Genomic DNA, 17322 nt, shown 5'->3' on the forward strand with positions numbered 1-17322 from the left:
CCGAATTTTGATCACGTGACCCGTAGGGATGCTGCAATGGTCATAAGTGTGAAAAATGGTCGTCAGTCACTTTTTTCCAGTGGCATTGTGACTTTGAACAGTCAGTAAACGAATGGTTGTAAGTGGAAGATTACCTGTGGCAAGATCTCATGCAGGCAGCAGTTTTACGTAAGCCAGTCCAGATCAATGTGTCAATCAGGGGTGTCAAACTCAAGGCCCGCGAGCCGCATCCAGCCTGCCAGGTATTTAGATCTGGCCCACCAGGCCACCCTGGAAACAACGAAGGACCAGCCCGTGGTGCCTCTTCCAGCAAAAATGGAGCTTCGTTTTCACTGGCGGGGGTTGCAGGAGGCTGTTGCAATCGAAAACGGAGCTTGGGAGTTGATTTTCACTGGCTCAGGCCACTACAGGTGCCCCCCCCAACATGAGCGATGTCATGCTGGCCACGCCCACCTAGGCCACATCCACCCCTCCGATGTCAAACACAACCCTGATGCAGCCCTCAATGAAATCGAGTTTGACACCCTTGGTGTAGATCTACCATATTTCCCTGAAAATAAGACCAGGTCTTATATTAATTTTTGCTCCAAAAGATGCATTAGGGCTTATTTTCTGGTTAGGTCTTATTTTGGGGGAAATACAATACTAAATGCATCCATCTGGCTGACAATCTTAACTGGGGCTTATTTTGGGGGTAGGGCTTATATTACAAACATTCTGAAAAATCATGCTAGGACTTATTTTCCGGTTGGGTCCTATTTTCAGGGAAACCGGGTAGCAAGCATATTTGGAGCTCCAGAAGATGGTGATGAGTATACAACTCACACAAACAGCCCCTGAGACCCGAGACTTGGCATGCATAAAAGGACAAGTCACAGTGGGCAGCCGTTCCCTAGCAATGGCAAGGGTGCTCCCCAGCATCCCTCCCCATCTTCTCCCCCTTCCTGTGGTTTTATCTTTGGTCTTAGCGGTAGATGGGGACATTTCCAGACCAATCTCTGGCAACCTGTAGCTAACCATCCTTTATGGGCCTTCATGGAGAATCCAGAGGCGTTCCTGTCATTGAAGGCTAGTCTGGTGCTTTGTTTTGTATCATGCCCGCTTTTATTTATTTTTTTAAATGAAAAGAATTTTCACAGCAATAAAGTTAGGTGGAGCAGGAATCCCAGAATTGTGTCACCCTTGAGTTATGCTGACTCGTAATCTGCCTCTTATGTGCAAGTTCTTAAAAAAAGGGGGGGGGAAGTGTTATGTTAACTAATAACCACTTTAGAGGAGACCACAAAGAGTTTAGCAATATTCTTCCCAAAGTTTGCTCATGTAATGTCTGAATCAGAAACCTTTCGCCCCACATTTTAGCTCAGGGATCTCCAACCTTGGCAACTTTAAGACTTGTGGACTTCAACTCCCAAAATTCCTCAGCCAGCAAAGCTGAGGAATTCTGGCTGAGGAATTCTGGGAATTGAAGTCCACAAGTCTTAAAGTTGCCAAGGTTGGAGACCCCTGTTTTAGCTGACCACCTTTTACAAACTCAGCCTGTGGTTAGTTTATGCTTCAGTGTCGTGTGCAAATTTAGAAAAGTGGATTCATTCCATAAACTGTGGGTCACGTTAATCATGAGTAAACATGTCATGCAAATGTCTTATCAAGAGTCACGGTTATCCCAAAGGTGTTTTTTCCCAAAAGGCAACTGGACTGTCTTGGGTTTTTTTCTTTTCTTTAAAAACGTTTCACTTCTCATCCAAGAAGCTTCTTCAGTTCTGGAGGAGAAGCGAAACGTGTTCAAAGGAAAAAAAACCAAGACAATCCAGTTGCCTTTTGGAAAAAGCACTTTTGGCACATACCATGCAAACACAGTCCGTAAAAGATCTTCAGATAGCTACAAATCAACAGAAGTTCCTGGGACACCTTTCCAGAGAACATCCTTCCAAAATTGGATATATTTAAAGGTAGTGTCGATCGAAAGGTCGGCAGTTCAGCGGTTCGAATCCCTAGTGCCGCGTAATGGGGTGAGCTCCTGTTACTTGTCCCAGCTTCTGCCAACCCAGCAGTTCGAAAGCCCGTAAAAAATGTAAGTAGAAAAATAGGGACCCCCTTTGGTGGGAAGGTAACTGCGTTCCGTGCGTTCCTTTGGCGTTGAGTCATGCCGGCCACATGACCACGGAGACGTCTTCGGACAGCGCTGGCTCTTCGGCTTTAAAACAGAGATGAGCACCACCCCCTAGAGTCGGGAACGACTAGCACATATGTGCGAGGGGAACCTTTACCTTTACCTTTTTAAAGGTAGTCCTCCATTTATGACCAGAATTGGGACAAGAATTTCCATTGCTAAGCAATGCAATTGTAAAGTGTGACACCATTTGACTGCATCGCTTAGTGATGACAATCCTGGCAGGCACTGTTCCGTTGTTAAATGAATCCCACCGGTCGTTAGCTTCACTTTCTCAAAACAATCAGTCACATGGTCCAATCACAGCTCTGTCTGGTTGCCTGGTGACATCACTCCTCCTTCCTCTGACCAGATGTGCGAGAATGTCCTTGGTTCCCAAGTATTTTATTTTGGCTACAAAGTCCCAACTATCTCAAATCCCTCCCTCCCCGTCCTTCAGTTCCAGTGTGGCAACACTGAAGCTCCAAGATGACTTCGGTCGGGTCAGCTTCAGGGTTGACACACCCAGACTTGGTGGCTTATAAACCCTCTTCCCGCTTAGCATGGTGTGTGAACGTCACCAGCGGCAGCTGTGTTTTGCTATAATTTAAACACCATCCCTAAAAGGAAGGAGGGGAGTAGGAAGATAAATGTGGCAACTCTAAACCCTGCGTGTGATCCTCAGCCTCCATATGCCTATCTAGCTCTCGTGGCCTCTTTTCCGCTTCAGAAATAAGTTCCAGCTACTTCTAGGAAGACCCACCAGGGAAAGAGGTTATAAATGTTTGGCTCCTCTTTTGGATGCCCTCCATCCGGCTCTTCCAATTCAGAGGTTCCATCTGTTAACTAAGCATTGGGGTTGAGATTTAGCTGTCTGTAAACAAGTTATTTGGCCGTATTGTATTTCTGTATCCGTCATTACTTTTATTAGCCACCTAAAGGGTCATAATGCAGAAAGGCAGGATAGGCGTTGAAAAATTAAAAAAAATAGAACAAGTAAATTAATATTTAGTGGGGGGGGGGGACAGATTATCCCAGAGGCTCCTGAAAGTTAAGTTCAGGAGCTCTGATATAGCAGGATACATACCTCTTTGACATTCCAAACACACAGAGTGAGAGACAAAAGATTTCACTTCCAAATCTCACGAGGTCCCTGTCACTCCCAAGCTCCGGAATAGCTTCCCTTGGGAGTTGTATTTATCTTTCACTCTTTCCATCCTCAGATCAAGGCTTTCTCCTTCAACCAGGCCTTTTGAGTTTCGTGAACAATTCTGTTCCCTAGTTTGTCCAGGGAGATGCTGTCAGTACCCGATGTGTAAAAAAGGGGGATATTAAACCAAAATGCACGCATCCTCATACAAGCAAGGGACATATACCGTATATTTCGGAGTATAAGACACACCTTTTTCCCCCCTAAAAGGGGGTGAAAATTTAGAAGCGTCTTATACACTGAATGTAGCCCGGCCCGGCCCACCCAGTGGCCCCCATCCTTTGGCCTCTGCCTCCTAGCAGTTTACCTCCTTGCAAGCAAACAGCAAGAAAAAACAGCTCCTTTCAGCTTCAGCACAGCCTAATTAGCACAAATGGATTGGATTGGATTGGAGGTGCAAGGCTCTGCTGCTTGCTGCAAGGTAGAAAATTGCTGGAGCAGATTTTTTTTTCCCCCTTGTACTAATCAAGCTATGCTGAAAATGAAAATGAAAGTAAAGCATGCTGTTTGCTGTTTGCTGCAAGGAGGCAAAATTGCTCAGAGGGAGATTTCTTTTTTCTTCTTTTCCTCACCAAAAAAAGATAGGTGCATCTTATACTCTGAAAAATACGGTAGATACATCCTGTTAGACTCAGCCTATTCCTCACTTTGAAGGTCACGACTTTCTGGTCCCAGGAATTAGAATCGGGGAAGCTGATAAAAATTAATTGCAGCAATTTGTGTCAGTAGAGGCCACGGGGAAAGGACTACAGCTAGGCCAACCAGCAAATAAGACCCTGAAGCATTCATTATAGACTGATGTCTGTGGAGATTCTCAATCATCCAGGTCATGGTTGTCCCAAAAGTGCTTTTTCAAAAGACAGCTGGACTTTGTTTGTTTGTTTTTTTTCCTTGAAGACAAACTGAAGAAGCTTCTTGGATGAGCAGCGAAACATCTTCAAGGAAAAAACAAAAGTCCAGTGGCCTTTTGAAAAAGCACCTTTGGGACATTACAGACTGAGTTGGTGGTGAGCACAATTCATAGATGGGGTGATGGGTCACTAACACTGCAGAATTAAAACGGTCAGAATAGAGCTTGGAGATGAAGATCCACCTCCCTGTTCAAACAGGAGACCCTATACCAGTGATGGCTAACCTTTTTGCCGTCATGTGCTAAAAGCGGGGGTGGGGGAGAGTGCGGGGGTTGAGCACGCACGTGCCCACACCCATAATTCAATGTGCCCCACCCCCATGCATGTACGCATGACCCCCCTGCGCTCCCACTGCTTTTGGCCCACGATGGCACGGTGGGCCCGGTAGGCCTGTTTTTTTGCCCTCCCCAGGCTCCAGAGGCTTTCTAGGAGCCTGGGGAGGGCAAAAACGGCCTTCCCCAACCCCCCGGAGGCCAGAAACAGCCCGTTTCCCGATTTCCGGTGGGTCCGAAATGACCGAAAATCAGCTGGCTGGCATACGCATGCACGCTGGAGCTGAGCTAGGGCAACGCTCACATGCCCACAATTCTGCCACCTATGGCACGCGTGCCATAGGTTTGCCATCACGGCCCTATACCATTTCAGAAAGGTTGCTGTCCAGTCTTTTCTTTAAAACCTCCAGTGATGAAGCATCTACAATTTCTAAAGTTCCGCTGTTTCATTGTTCTCACTATTAGGAAGCTTCTCCTTCATTCCAGGTTGCTTCTCTCCTTGATTAGTTTCCACCCATTGTTTCTGGTCTTGCCTTCTGGTGCTTTGGAAAATAAGTTGACCCTTTCTTCTTTGTGGCAGCCCCTCAAATACTGGAATACTTCTATCATGTCACCCCTGCTAATCCTTCTTTTCTCTAGACTGGCCGTATCCAATTCCTGCAACCGTTCTTCATATGTTTTTAAATGACATGATAAGATCTGATGATCCAAGGGTCCCCTTTGCCTTTTTAATTTTCCTTTGTGTTATTTTTAATTGGGAGAGGATATGCGGATGAAAAGATAATGCCCTTCCTACCATCTTAAATGGAACAGCCCAGAGCAGGGGTCTCCAACCTTGGCAACTTTAAGTCTGGTGGACTTCAACTCCCAGAATTCCCCAGCCAGCAAATCGGGTTGGGGAATTCTGGGAGTTGAAGTTTGCCAAGGCTTAAAGTTGCCAAGGTTGGAGACCCCTGGCCTAGAGAGAGCTGTACAGGTAGTCCTCAACTTACAGCCACAACTGGCACCAGAATTCCTGTTCCTAACCAAGGTGGTGGTTATAGGAGTGGGATCCAATTTTACATACTTTTTTTTTTTTTGCCCAGGTTGTTATGCAAATCACTGCAGTTGTTAAACGAATGATGCGGTTGTTAAGTAAATCTGTATTCCTGCATTGACTTTGCTTGTTGGAAGCTGGTAGTTTGCAAATGGCAGTCACATGGCCCTGGGAAGCTGCCGTCATTGTTTGTCAAATAATTTTCTTAGATTTTTACAAAGCACACGCATAACAAAACCATGTTAACTAACAATCAGGAGAAACAATAAAGTGTAAAAAGAGACTAGGGATAGAAGTTTGAAATGGTAGAAAGAAAAAGAAAGGGAACACTAATATATACAAAGAATGACGTCTGACTTCTTCCAAGTATAGAAAGAATCCTCACATTCAAAACTTAGTTGATTAAGACCAGGGGTGAAATGCTACTGGTTTGGACCGGATCACCCGATCCAGTAGCGATGGAGGCGGGTGGTTCAGAGAACCAGTAGCAAAAATCCCTGCCCTCCCCCCATGTCCAGCTGAGCTGCACAATCATCAGAGGCTTTTTTTTTTTACTTTTAAAAGCTTTTTCTACAACCTCTTCGGCTGAAAAAATGCTTTTAAAAGTAAAAAACAGCCTCTGATGATCGCTTGGCTCAGCTGGGATCATCAAAAGCTTTTAAAAGCATCCTCAGAGGTTGTAGAAAAAATGCTTTTAAAAGCCTCTGACGATCCCAGCTGAGTTGCCTGATGGCAGAAGCTTTTTTTTCTTTTAAAAGCCTCTGACGATCCAAGCTGAGTTGCCTGATCATCAGAGGCATTTAAAAGAAAAAAAGCCTCTGCCGATCAGGCAACTCAGCTGGGATCATCAGAGCCTTTTGAAAGCATTTTTTCTACAACCTCTTCGCCAAAGCGGTTGTAGAAAAAATAATTTTAAAAGTTAAAAAAAAAATTGGCCACGCCCACCCAGTCACATTACCCCCACCACCACCAAGCCACACCCACAGAACCGGTAGTAACAAATTTTAGATAATAAATTGTCCATTTTCCTCAAAAGAAAATGGAAATAAAAGTTCAATCCCCCCCCGCCCCATTTTTAAAAATGTTAACAATTATCAAATCCATGTGACAAAGTTTGATTTTTCTCCAACGGAAGGTGCAACCATTGTAAATGCATGCCGGTTGCCAAGCAGCCAAATTTTGATGACGTGACCATGGGCACACCCCAATCGTCGTAAGAGCGAGGACCGGTTGTCACTTTTTTTCAGTTGCCACTGTAACTTTGAACAGTCACTAAACAAATATAAGATGAGGATTACCTGTACCATCGTCTTTGTGTATCTTTAAATACACAAAGGATCATCTGAAACCCGTCATTCCAGTGGACATTTCCAGAAGTAATGTCTCAGTTCTTTTCTGTCCATGAATATTGTTTACTATACGAATCATAATTTTAAACTATAATTCCACATACATTATGCTGGCTGCCCTTCAATTCAGCCGCTGTTTGCAGTGAAACTGTGTGCTGTCTTCATGTCACCCTTTTGCCCTGCAGCAGAGATAAAGGACCTGGTCATTTCTAAGGGTTGTTATCTACAGTTCCCAAAGTTTTTCATCTCTGGCAGGGATGACCGAGAGTTGTTGTTTTTCAGCAACATCTGGAGGGTTACAAGTTTATCACTCCTGCTGTATGCAATGGCACAGCTGGAAGAGAAGGGAGAATATCTTTCTTTTTTAGGACAAGCATCCAAATGTCCCCCCCCAAGAGTGTGTTCAAAAAAATGTCAAATTAGCAGCAACCCAAGCTCTGTCCAGTTTTTTTTGTCTCGTGCCCCCCTATACTTCTCTCATGTTCCTGTCTTGTGGATTCACACAGATGCACACAGCTTTAAAAAGAAAATGACTGCACATTTAACAACCAAAACAGTTGTGTGTTAGACCAGGGGTGTCAAACTCAAGGCCCGGGGGCCGGATCCAGCCTGCGGAGTGCTTAGATCTGGCCCGCGGGAGCCAGTGGTGGTATTCAGCCGGTTCTATCCGGTTCGAGCAAATTGGTAGCGGCGGCTGCGGGAGGCTCCGCCCAGATGTCATCACATCTCATTTTTTACCCTCTGCGCATTCATGGAGGTGTGCGTACGAGCGAAGTGAGCGTGCACGTGCACTCACATTTGCGAACCGGTAGCGAAGGTAAGTTAATACCACCCCTGCACAGAGCATTCTGGAAACAGAGAAGGACCAGTGCCAGCGAAAACAGAGCTTGGGAGGGCTCTCCTGAGCTCCGTTTTTGCTGGCAGGCGGTTGCAGGAGGCTGTCGCAGGCGAAAACGGAGCTTAGGAGCCCATTTTCACTAGCAGAGCAGCTTAGGCCGCCACAGGCTCCCGGGACATGAGTGACATTGAGCTGGCTGTGCCCACCCTGGCCACACCCCTCCCCCCCTCCCTGGGGTCAAACACAACCTTGATGTGGCCCTCAATGAAATCAAGTTTGACATCCCTGTGTTAGATTGACAGTTTTGAGAGCAAAGCTCGGGGCATATTGTTGACCACAAAGTTAATTGTGTGTCCTTGGGCTCTGAGGCTAGCCTTCCTCTCTGGGTTATTGTGAGGAGCCTTGGTAGTACAGTGGATAAAGCACCCTGTTATTAAGACCAGCTGCCTGCAATTACTGCAGGTTCGAATCTCGCCAGGCTCAAGGTTGACTCAGCCTTCCATCCTTTCTAAGGTAGGTAAATTGAGGACCCAGTTGTGGGGGCAATAAGCTGACTTTGTATAAATATACAAAAGGATGAAGGCTATTGCTTAGCACATTGTAAGCCGCCCTGAGTCTCCGGAGAAGGGCGGCATATAAATCAAATTAAAAAAAAAAAAATGGGGAAGCTAGTCTTGAGCTTCTTGGAGGAATGGGGTAAAATCAGGGGTGAAATCCACTTACCTTCGCTACCGGTTCGCAAATGTGAGCGCGCACACAGACATGCTACGCTCGCGCCTCCTCCACACATGTGCAGAGGATCAAAAACGGGACGTGATGATGTCCGGGCGGGTGGGCGGAGCCTCCCACCGCCAGCGCTACCGATTCGGCCAAACTGGATAGAACCAGCTGAATTTCACCACTGGGTAAGATACATAAATCGAAGGGTAAAAATTTAGCCGTCCTTGATTCAAATTAAGCAGTGCCAATGGGTCTTCAAGGGGGGGGGGAATACTGAGAGGCATGAACGGCCAACCAGCCATCTTCTATGCTAAAAGGAAAAAAAAAAAAAAGGACAGCCTAAATAAGCATGGAAATGTTTAGTAGGTGCTTTTTACCAGGTCTCTAAATTGTAGATTGTAGAGAAAGGATTTGTTGGACAAAAAGACAATGAGTCTCTTGGGTTCCATGCACCAAAATGAATACTTGAGCCCTGCCAAGAGTGGGCTGTGTTTTGATCAATGTTTCTTTCTGTTTTTTCTCTCCCCCCCCCTCCCTTCTCTCTTTCTCTCTCTCTCTCTCTCAATCTCTTTCAGAGCTACTTTAGCAGCACTTTTCTCTGGAACACTTTTCAAGTTCTGTATTTAATGGAAATCAAAAACAAAACAAAAAGAAACCCCCACCGCACACGCACACACAAACACACACACACATAGGACAAAAAAAAAATCTTTTTGTTTGTTCCGCTCGTTTCTTGGTTGGTTCATTTGCTTTTTTTTTTTCTAAGAAAACAAAAGAAAAGAAAAAAAAGAAAAGAGAAAAAGAAAGAAAAGAAGGAGGGGAAAGGAGACAGAGGCAAACACTCCCCCCCCCACATCCCTCTCTTTAAAAACAAAGACAGAAAGGAGAAAAAAAAAAGAAAATATGATGAAAAAAAATCAATAAGCTTGCTTTCTTTGATAACGGCAAGGGGGGGCCAGTTTTTGAAGCAGACTGTCAGGAGCTCTCTCAACCAACAGCCCAGCAAAAAGACAATCGAAAATCCTTGCAGATGCCTAAGTCAAGTGGCCGAGTGGAGGCCGCCAAACCTCTCACCACCCACCCATCCACCCGCAGCATGCAGGCGAGAAGTACTTCAGAAAGCAACGGACAGAAACCAAGAACTGCCAGAAGGAAGGGGACATTCATTTTTGCTTTTTAAATTTTTTTAATGGTGGGGCGGAAGGTGTTGGGGAGGGAAAACTGTGATCTATGAACGCCAATGAAAACTCATCAAAGAAGACTGAAGATTGGGCATTCTCTTCCTTCGTCATCTCTTCCTCCTTTCCCTTATGTCTCCCTCCTTTTTTTTTTTTTTTTTGCACATTTCTTTAATTCTTTTTTTTTTTTCCTTCCCAGTGGTTGGTTGGTTGGTTTGCCTTTTTTTTTTTCCTTTACAAAAAAAAAAAGAAAAGAAAAAGAAAAAACTTTGTTGCTTAATTTCTTTGGGGAGCCCAGAAGATTTTACAAGTCTATGAATCAATCTCGGAGACCACCACCTTCTCCCAGTAAGTAATCTTGTGACTCCGGCCCCCTTTGCTTTCCTCGGCATCTTTTCCCATTCCACGGTGGGCAGGTGGTTGATTTGTCTTTTGCGGTTGGCCACTTCCCTGTGCTACCTGTTCTTCCTATCATCTCTGCTAAAAGGACTAGAAACTTGTTGATAGATGCTCTCATAGCCTCTGAGCAAAACCGCTGTGAAGCACTTTAAAAACCCCAATGTTGCAAAATAATGATGATGATGATACCCAGTGGTACCCATTATCATCAGGGCACTTGGTACCATGTCCAAGATTTTTACAAAACATCAAGAAATTGCAGCTTTCTGCAATAACACCAGCAGAGCTGCAAAGAACTGTGTTACTTCAGAACATCATATATTTTAAGACGATACTTGGTTAATACCTAGGACGCTGGCAGCAACCCATATCAACCATTAGCACCAGTCAATCGTATTTGTGACACATTTTTAAATGATCAGTTGACTGAGTTTCATGTTTAATGAATAAAAGAGATAATAATAATAATCTGGGAACTTGTTGATTGATGCACCCGGTGCTCATAGCTTTATTACTGAAATGTTCCTTTTTGCCTTGTGCTATTGAAAAAAACCAGACACTCCTGCCTCATTTATAGACAAACTCATTCGCTTGGTTATGCATCAATTGCACAAGGAATTAAGATAACCACTGTTGTGTCAGTCATGTATTTTGCCATCAAGTGGTCAAACCACCCTTCGTTTCCATTGATCACTGTGGGAGCAGCCATTCCATTCCTGGTGCCCTCCCAGCTCCCATGATGCACTAGCCAGCTTCTGCAACCCAGAACCTGGAGAGGAAATGGAGCAATCTATCTTGCTAGCTGCACATCAGCTCGATTCACACATTGTGCCGAGTAGTTTTTTAGTTTGTTCATGGTAGGCTTGATCTGTTGAGTGAACCCAATGCCTGTCAGTTTGTAAAATCAAATGGCTTATGGGTTAACCGGATCATCATTTTGAGGTTTATTCAAGAAAGCGCTGTTTGAACTAAAATCTTGGTTTAGCATGCTATACAAAGTTTCGTTTCTGAACACCAATGGCTCTCCAGAGTTTCAGGAGTAGCTTTTCCAAATCTATCTGAAGATGCTGTTGCATTAAACTTAGAATTATTTTGCAAGCAAACAAGATGCTCTACCACTGAAATATCTTCCCACTCAAAAAATTGCCCCAGGTTGTGTAGATTATTGTCAGCAAAAAGTAGGGAGGTTTGTATAGGCCTATGTTAATATGGATGGAAGCACCTGCTTCCCCCCCCCCCAAATACATCTTGTTCATGTAATGATTCTGGCAGCTATTGTTCCTTTTTCAGCTGTGCTGTTTTATGACTTTCTCGTACTGTTGACAAAACTTGTGCACTGCCTTGAATGTTGGACAAAGCAGTCCATGGACCTTCTAGACTTGGCCTAAGGTATCTATGTTCAATGATGCTAGGAGGATTAGGGACCTGATTTACACTATCTTCAGTCCTACCGGACATCAAATAAATAATCATAAAAATGATTGCAAACAATTGTTTAGTTGGTTTTTTTAAATCTATGTTTTCATGATAGCAGTGGTGAAATCTACTTACCTTCCTTACTGGTTCGGAAGGTCGCTCACATGCGTGTGTCAATGCGTGCACAGACCCTCTGCACATGTGCAAAAACTTCTGCGCATGCACAGAAGGTAAAAAACACATTACTTCCTGGTTAAAACCAGGAAGTAATGACACCCAGGCGGGTGGGCGGAGCCTCGCGCCACCATCGCTACCGGTTCTCCGAACCACCTGCCACAATCGCTACCGGATCGCCTGATCTGTCCGAACCGGGAGCATTTCACCCCTGCATGACAGATTAGGGTTTTACTTGTAGGTGTCCACTACTTTGAGCATCATCATCATCATCATCATCATTATTACCTTTTAAATAAATAACTGCTTGAGGAATCCCCCTTCCAAGGTACTTCTGAGTATCCTTGTTTTGCTTTAAGCTGTTTTCACATGTTTCCTTAGAAATTGTGGTTTGCTTGGATTTGGCTGAGCAGTAAATATATATATATACCCAGCTGGTTCTGATCTGTTTTAGTCCAATAAGGGAACCAAACCAAAATCATCTGCTTGAATCTTCTTTAATTTGGGGTTTTTTTTTCTTTCTTTTTTTACTGTAAACTTCCTGGAAATAACCTTGAGTGTTGGGCAGCATACAAATCCTGTGAGTAAACAACATGGAAAGAACTGAATGGAATGTGTGTATCAAAACAGCGCAGTTAATCCCACAAAACAGAGAGGGCGTGTTGCAATTCCAGATGCAACATCAAGACCAAGATCAAAGTTTCAGTAGAGCTAATTGATGCCTGTCTGGATGAGCCTCCAATTCACTGGGTCCTGAAGATATTTCTTTGCTGCAGGGATTGTTGCTGATTGGGAAACTCCATTTTTCTTCCTCCTCAGTTGCCCTAGTTGAGGTGGTCGAAGGACCACCAGTGATCTATCCTTCGACTCCTTCAGAACCTCCACTTGAATAGAATAGAATGAAAGGGACCTTATAGGTCATCTAGTCCAGCCCCCTGCTCAAGCAGGAGAACCCATATACCATTTCAGATAAGCGTCTGTCTGGCTCTTCTTAAAAACCTCTAGTGATGGTGAGCCCACAATTTCTGGAGGCAAGTTGTTCCACCGGTTAATTGTCCTCACTGTTAGGAAGTTTCTCCTCAATTCCAGGTTGCTTCTCTCTTTGATCATTTCCAACCGTTGTTTCTTGCCCTCCCCTCCGGTGCTTTGGAGAATAATTTGACCCCCCTCTTCTTTGCGGCAGCCCCTCAAGTACTGGAATACTGCTGTCATGTCACCCCTAATTCTTCTTTTCTTTAGACTAGCCAGACCCAAATCCTGCAGCTGTTCTTCATATGTTTTAGTCTCCAGGCCTTGGATCATCTTAGTTGCTCTTCTCTGAACTTTTTCCAAAGTCTCAACGTCTTTTTTTGTACTATGGTGACCAAAACTGGCTGCGGTATAAACTTAGCATACCGGGAAGTCATTAGGTCACATTGAAAACAACGTAGCGAGCCAGATGTTGGAGGCATCTGTGCAAACCTTGGTCATTGCAAGCCTGAATGTTTTCACTCAATATTGCTAAATTTCTATGCCACCTATCTCGCTGCCCAAAGTGACTCTTTGGGGAAAAAAGTGATTTCCCCCCCCCCAAAGTCTCAACATCTTTTTCATAGTATGGTGACCAAAATTGGTTGCGGTATACGAACTTGGACTAAGCTCATTCTCTAAAAGTGGGGAAACTGGTCTTCCAGATGCTATTGCTGTGGAGTGACCTTTGGCTCTCGGTAATGCTGGATGTGACTAATGGATGCTTAACTCCAATCCTGCTGTTCCCCCAGGCTTGCTCGAGCAGGAGAACACCATGAAGACATATTTATACCCCTCCCAGCAAATTTATAGCGTCTTTTGTTCTTTTCCAACCTCTCTAGTCACTGAATTCCCGTTCCACTCAGCCCTGCAGACCTTGTCCTTGTTTCATTGTTTGTGCGTGTGAGTTTTCTGGCTGCACTCTACCGAGGTATGCACCTGTGCCTTTAATCCTCTTGATTAGGTTGTTCCACCATGTGCACACACCTCCTCCCCCTCTCTTCTCCCCCCCCCCCCCACCCACCATCAGAAGGCCTTTTCCTGGAGTGCAGATGCCTGTCTGGATTTTGTCCCCTTTCCTCCTGTGTTTTTCAGCTTTAATCAGGATGTACTCAAAGCCATCAGGGGCTGGGTAATTTGGCACTAATTGCATGCCAGGTTTGTTTCTCACCGGCTTGTTCCATTTCAGAGAAGGAGCTTCTCTTTTTTTTAACAATCAATCGATAATGGATTAGCATACTGAAACAGCCATATTAAAGTCACATTAAATGCTCATTTAAATCCATTCACGGGGAAAGAAGGGAGGGAGGGAGGTAGATCAGCTTGGGTACTTCTTTAATGCAGATGTACTGAGGTGGGGCCCTCCAGCTGTGGCACTAGCACTCTGAGCGAACCCCCATTCTGGGGGATGCAGGAAGGATGTAGTCTAGCATCCCCCAAAGCGTGAGGCCGGCCAGCCAGCCAGTGGTGCTCTAATTAATGCTTAGCTTCTGGCCCCTAGAATGAATCCCCAATAGCTGGGCTTTAAAAATAACAACATGCTGAAAAGGAAATGCAAAGAGGGAAGGATGACAAACGTTGGGGAAATCATTTGTCAGTGCTGGGTGGGCTCGAGAGGAATTGTTTTTTGGGGGGTACACCAGGCCCTAGCATTGATGCATTTTAGGCATCTTTTTAAAAAGAAAAAAAAACTCCTCTTTGTCTGTAGGTCTCCCCTTGATACTTATATATTAATGGCAGTGGTGAAATCCAAATTTTTTTATTACCAGTTCTGGGAGCTTGGCTTGGTGAGCGTGGTGTGGCTTGGTGGGCGTGGCTTGGTGGGCGTGGTAGGGAAAGGATACTGCAAAATACCCATTCCCACCCCACTCCAGGGGAAGGATAATGCAAAACCTCCATTCCCTCCCCACTCTGGGGCCAGCCAGAGGTGGTATTTGCTGGTTCTCTGAACTGCTCAAAATTTCCACTACCGGTTCTCCAGAATCTGTCAGAACCTGCTGGATTTCACCCCTGATTAATGGGCTTTATTCTATTTTTTACTGGTTCTTCGTGGTCTTAGCTCAGTTTTTGTGCTGGAGAGATGTTATGAAGAAAGCACTTTGGGATTTTGGATCAGGAAAAGCAGGAGAGAAATGCAATTAATTGATGAATGAACAACTCCTGGTAACCATAACCTTTTGAGTTCACAATGCTGCCTTGTTCTGAGTAAGGAGATATATTGGGTTCAGCTTGCCGAAGATTGCCTCTGTGCACCCTTTCCCGAAATGCAGGGATTAAAATATCCAGCCAAAATACCAGGAAAGAGAGAGAGAGAGAGAGTGCATCCTGTTAACAGCCCTACTTCTTCCTTTCTGGCAAAGTCTTCTCATCGTTGATTAACGATCCTTTCGTCAGATGTACCTGGCACTCCCTGCCTTTGCTAGATGTACTGCTGTGCTGCTAAATTCAGCCCTTGCTATTGAATCTGATGTGCGCTTCACCTCTCTGGCCCCAATCAGCTTTCAGGTGAACCCAGATTCCCCCACCCACCCTTGAGGGGAAAAAAAACCCAGAAGGAAAGGTGTTGGCACAAAGAAAGCCAACTTGCCTGGACTGTCCTTGGAGCTCACTTTGTTCTGCCAGTGCAGCTTTAACAGCGCTTCCTAGCAGCAGTGTCTCTTTCAGCCTTCTCTGGATGGAGATGGCAAGGACCAAGGACAAGAAAACCAAGGACTATCTGAATGCAAAGCATGTTTCTGCTGATGAGCGATTGCTTTTTCCCAGAATTCAGCTTCTGGAAAATTTCTTTCCACCACTTCTTCTTTTTTTTTCCTTTTAAGAACCAAGTTTGCACATCCCTCAAGGCTACAAAGATTGTCTGGAAGTATGTGGGCTGATCATTGCCTAGTGAAATCTCAAAGGCCAGAGGGGAGGCTGCTGACTCAGATTCCCGGTGGTCACGGAGCGAGGAGGGATTCGGTATCTTGCATAAGACCGTGCTCCCTCGTGGCCGTAAATAAGCAAATGTGTTCCTCGTTTAATTTGCATCTTCCGTTAAGGATTAGCAAGTCACAGAGAGGATTCAGGCCAGTTCTTCCTGGCAGACTGGGTTATCTTTTGCATAGGTTATCTTTTGTCTCGGGCAAATCTGTGAGCCATTTGCCTTCTCCAGGCAAATTCTGAAGTGGTGCCTTCTGGACAGGACAACACCATTCGTCTGAATCTTAAAATCAGTTGGCTCTGTAACCCTAGTCTGGTCTTTCAAAAGGCTTTGGCCGTGCTTCTTCCATCCTCCTTATCTTTTGGCCATGCTGGTTAGCACCGAGAAGTGCTGAGATTCAGATTGCAGGAGGAAGATGCAAGAGTCCCACAAGTCAGAGAAGACTGGGCTGTAATCGTCTTGAACACTTATCTTCATCCCTCATTCCATCTTTCCCTGCCTCTGCATGCCTAATGAGAAGCTAGAGATCCTCAGAAATCTTTAACAGGAAGGACCGTGAGAAAAACTGGAACCTTTTAGCCCACAGCTAGTATTCCCTTTCCTTTCATGGCTTCCGTAGTTGTCCCCAGGCATCTAGAAAGCACTCACATTTGTGCTGCAAAGGCCACTAAAGGCTCTGCAAAGTTTGCCCTTCCTCTTGCCTGTAGATCTAAACCTATTTATGCCACAAAACCTCTCACCAGATCTAATAAAGGAGCCATCTTTATGACTTGTCCAATTAGGAACTTGGAGTTATTTCAGTGGTGAAATCCATTTTTTTTAATTACAGGTTCTGTGGGCGTGGCAGGGGAAGGATACTGCAAAATCCCCATTCCAGGGGAAGGATATTGCAAAATCCCCATTCCCACCCACTCTGGGGCCAGCCAGAGGTGGTATTTGCCGGTTCTCTGAACTACTCAAATTTTCCGCTACCGGTTCTCCAGAATCTGTCAGAACCTGCTGGATGATCACCTCTGGTGATCGCACACATGCAGAGGTACACGTGCGTGCTCCAGAATATCAGAAGTCTCTTAGGCAGATTCCCTTCCGCTTCTCTCTAGCCCTTTTGTTGTTGTTCTTTTGCTTGATTTCTCCTCTTGACCCAAGAGAGAGAAGAAGTCAGGGAGAGCTGGAAAATTCCTGCCGGAAACTCAAAAAGAGCTTCAGTCAGTCAATGTAAGGCAAATGAGCAGTCATAGTTGCTGGGGTTATCTAGCAGTCTAAACCATCATTTTTGGGGGTTGGGTGTAGGATGCCATGTGGATCCAGCCTTATAATGGCCCTGTATCAGCCCATAATGGGGAGCAGAATTTATGTCTTCCAAAAAGTATATGAATTAGGCAGCTTTCCCAAACTTAACCATTTTCAAGAAAGGTGGAGTTCAACTCCCAGAATGTCCCAACCAGACTGGGGGTATTGTGGGAGTTGTGTTTTTTTTTAAATTTGATTTATATGCCGCCCTTCTCCGGAGACTCAGGGCGGCTTACAATGCATTAAGCAATAGCCTTCATACTTTTGTATATTTTATACAAAGTCAGCTTATTGCCCCCACAATCTGGGTCCTCATTTTACCTACCTTAGAAAGGATGGAAGGCTGAGTCAACCTTGAGCCTGGAGAGATTTTAACTTGCAGTAATTGCAGGCAGCTGATGTTAAAAACAGTGCTTTAGTCTGCTGCACCACCAGGGTTGAAGTCCACCTAT

At 44.9% G+C, this 17322-nt stretch overlaps 1 protein-coding gene across 15 annotated transcripts in view; it reads left to right on the forward strand.

Moving 5' to 3' along the window:
* Positions 1-17322, forward strand: part of AHDC1 (AT-hook DNA binding motif containing 1) — a 273276-nt gene that overhangs the window by 247304 nt on the left and 8650 nt on the right. The gene's annotated exons all lie outside the window — the stretch shown is intronic.

This window comes from Pantherophis guttatus, chromosome 10, assembly GCF_059756535.1.
Source record: "Pantherophis guttatus breed Tessera chromosome 10, ASM5975653v1, whole genome shotgun sequence".
NCBI classification, from domain to species: Eukaryota; Metazoa; Chordata; class Lepidosauria; order Squamata; family Colubridae; genus Pantherophis; species Pantherophis guttatus.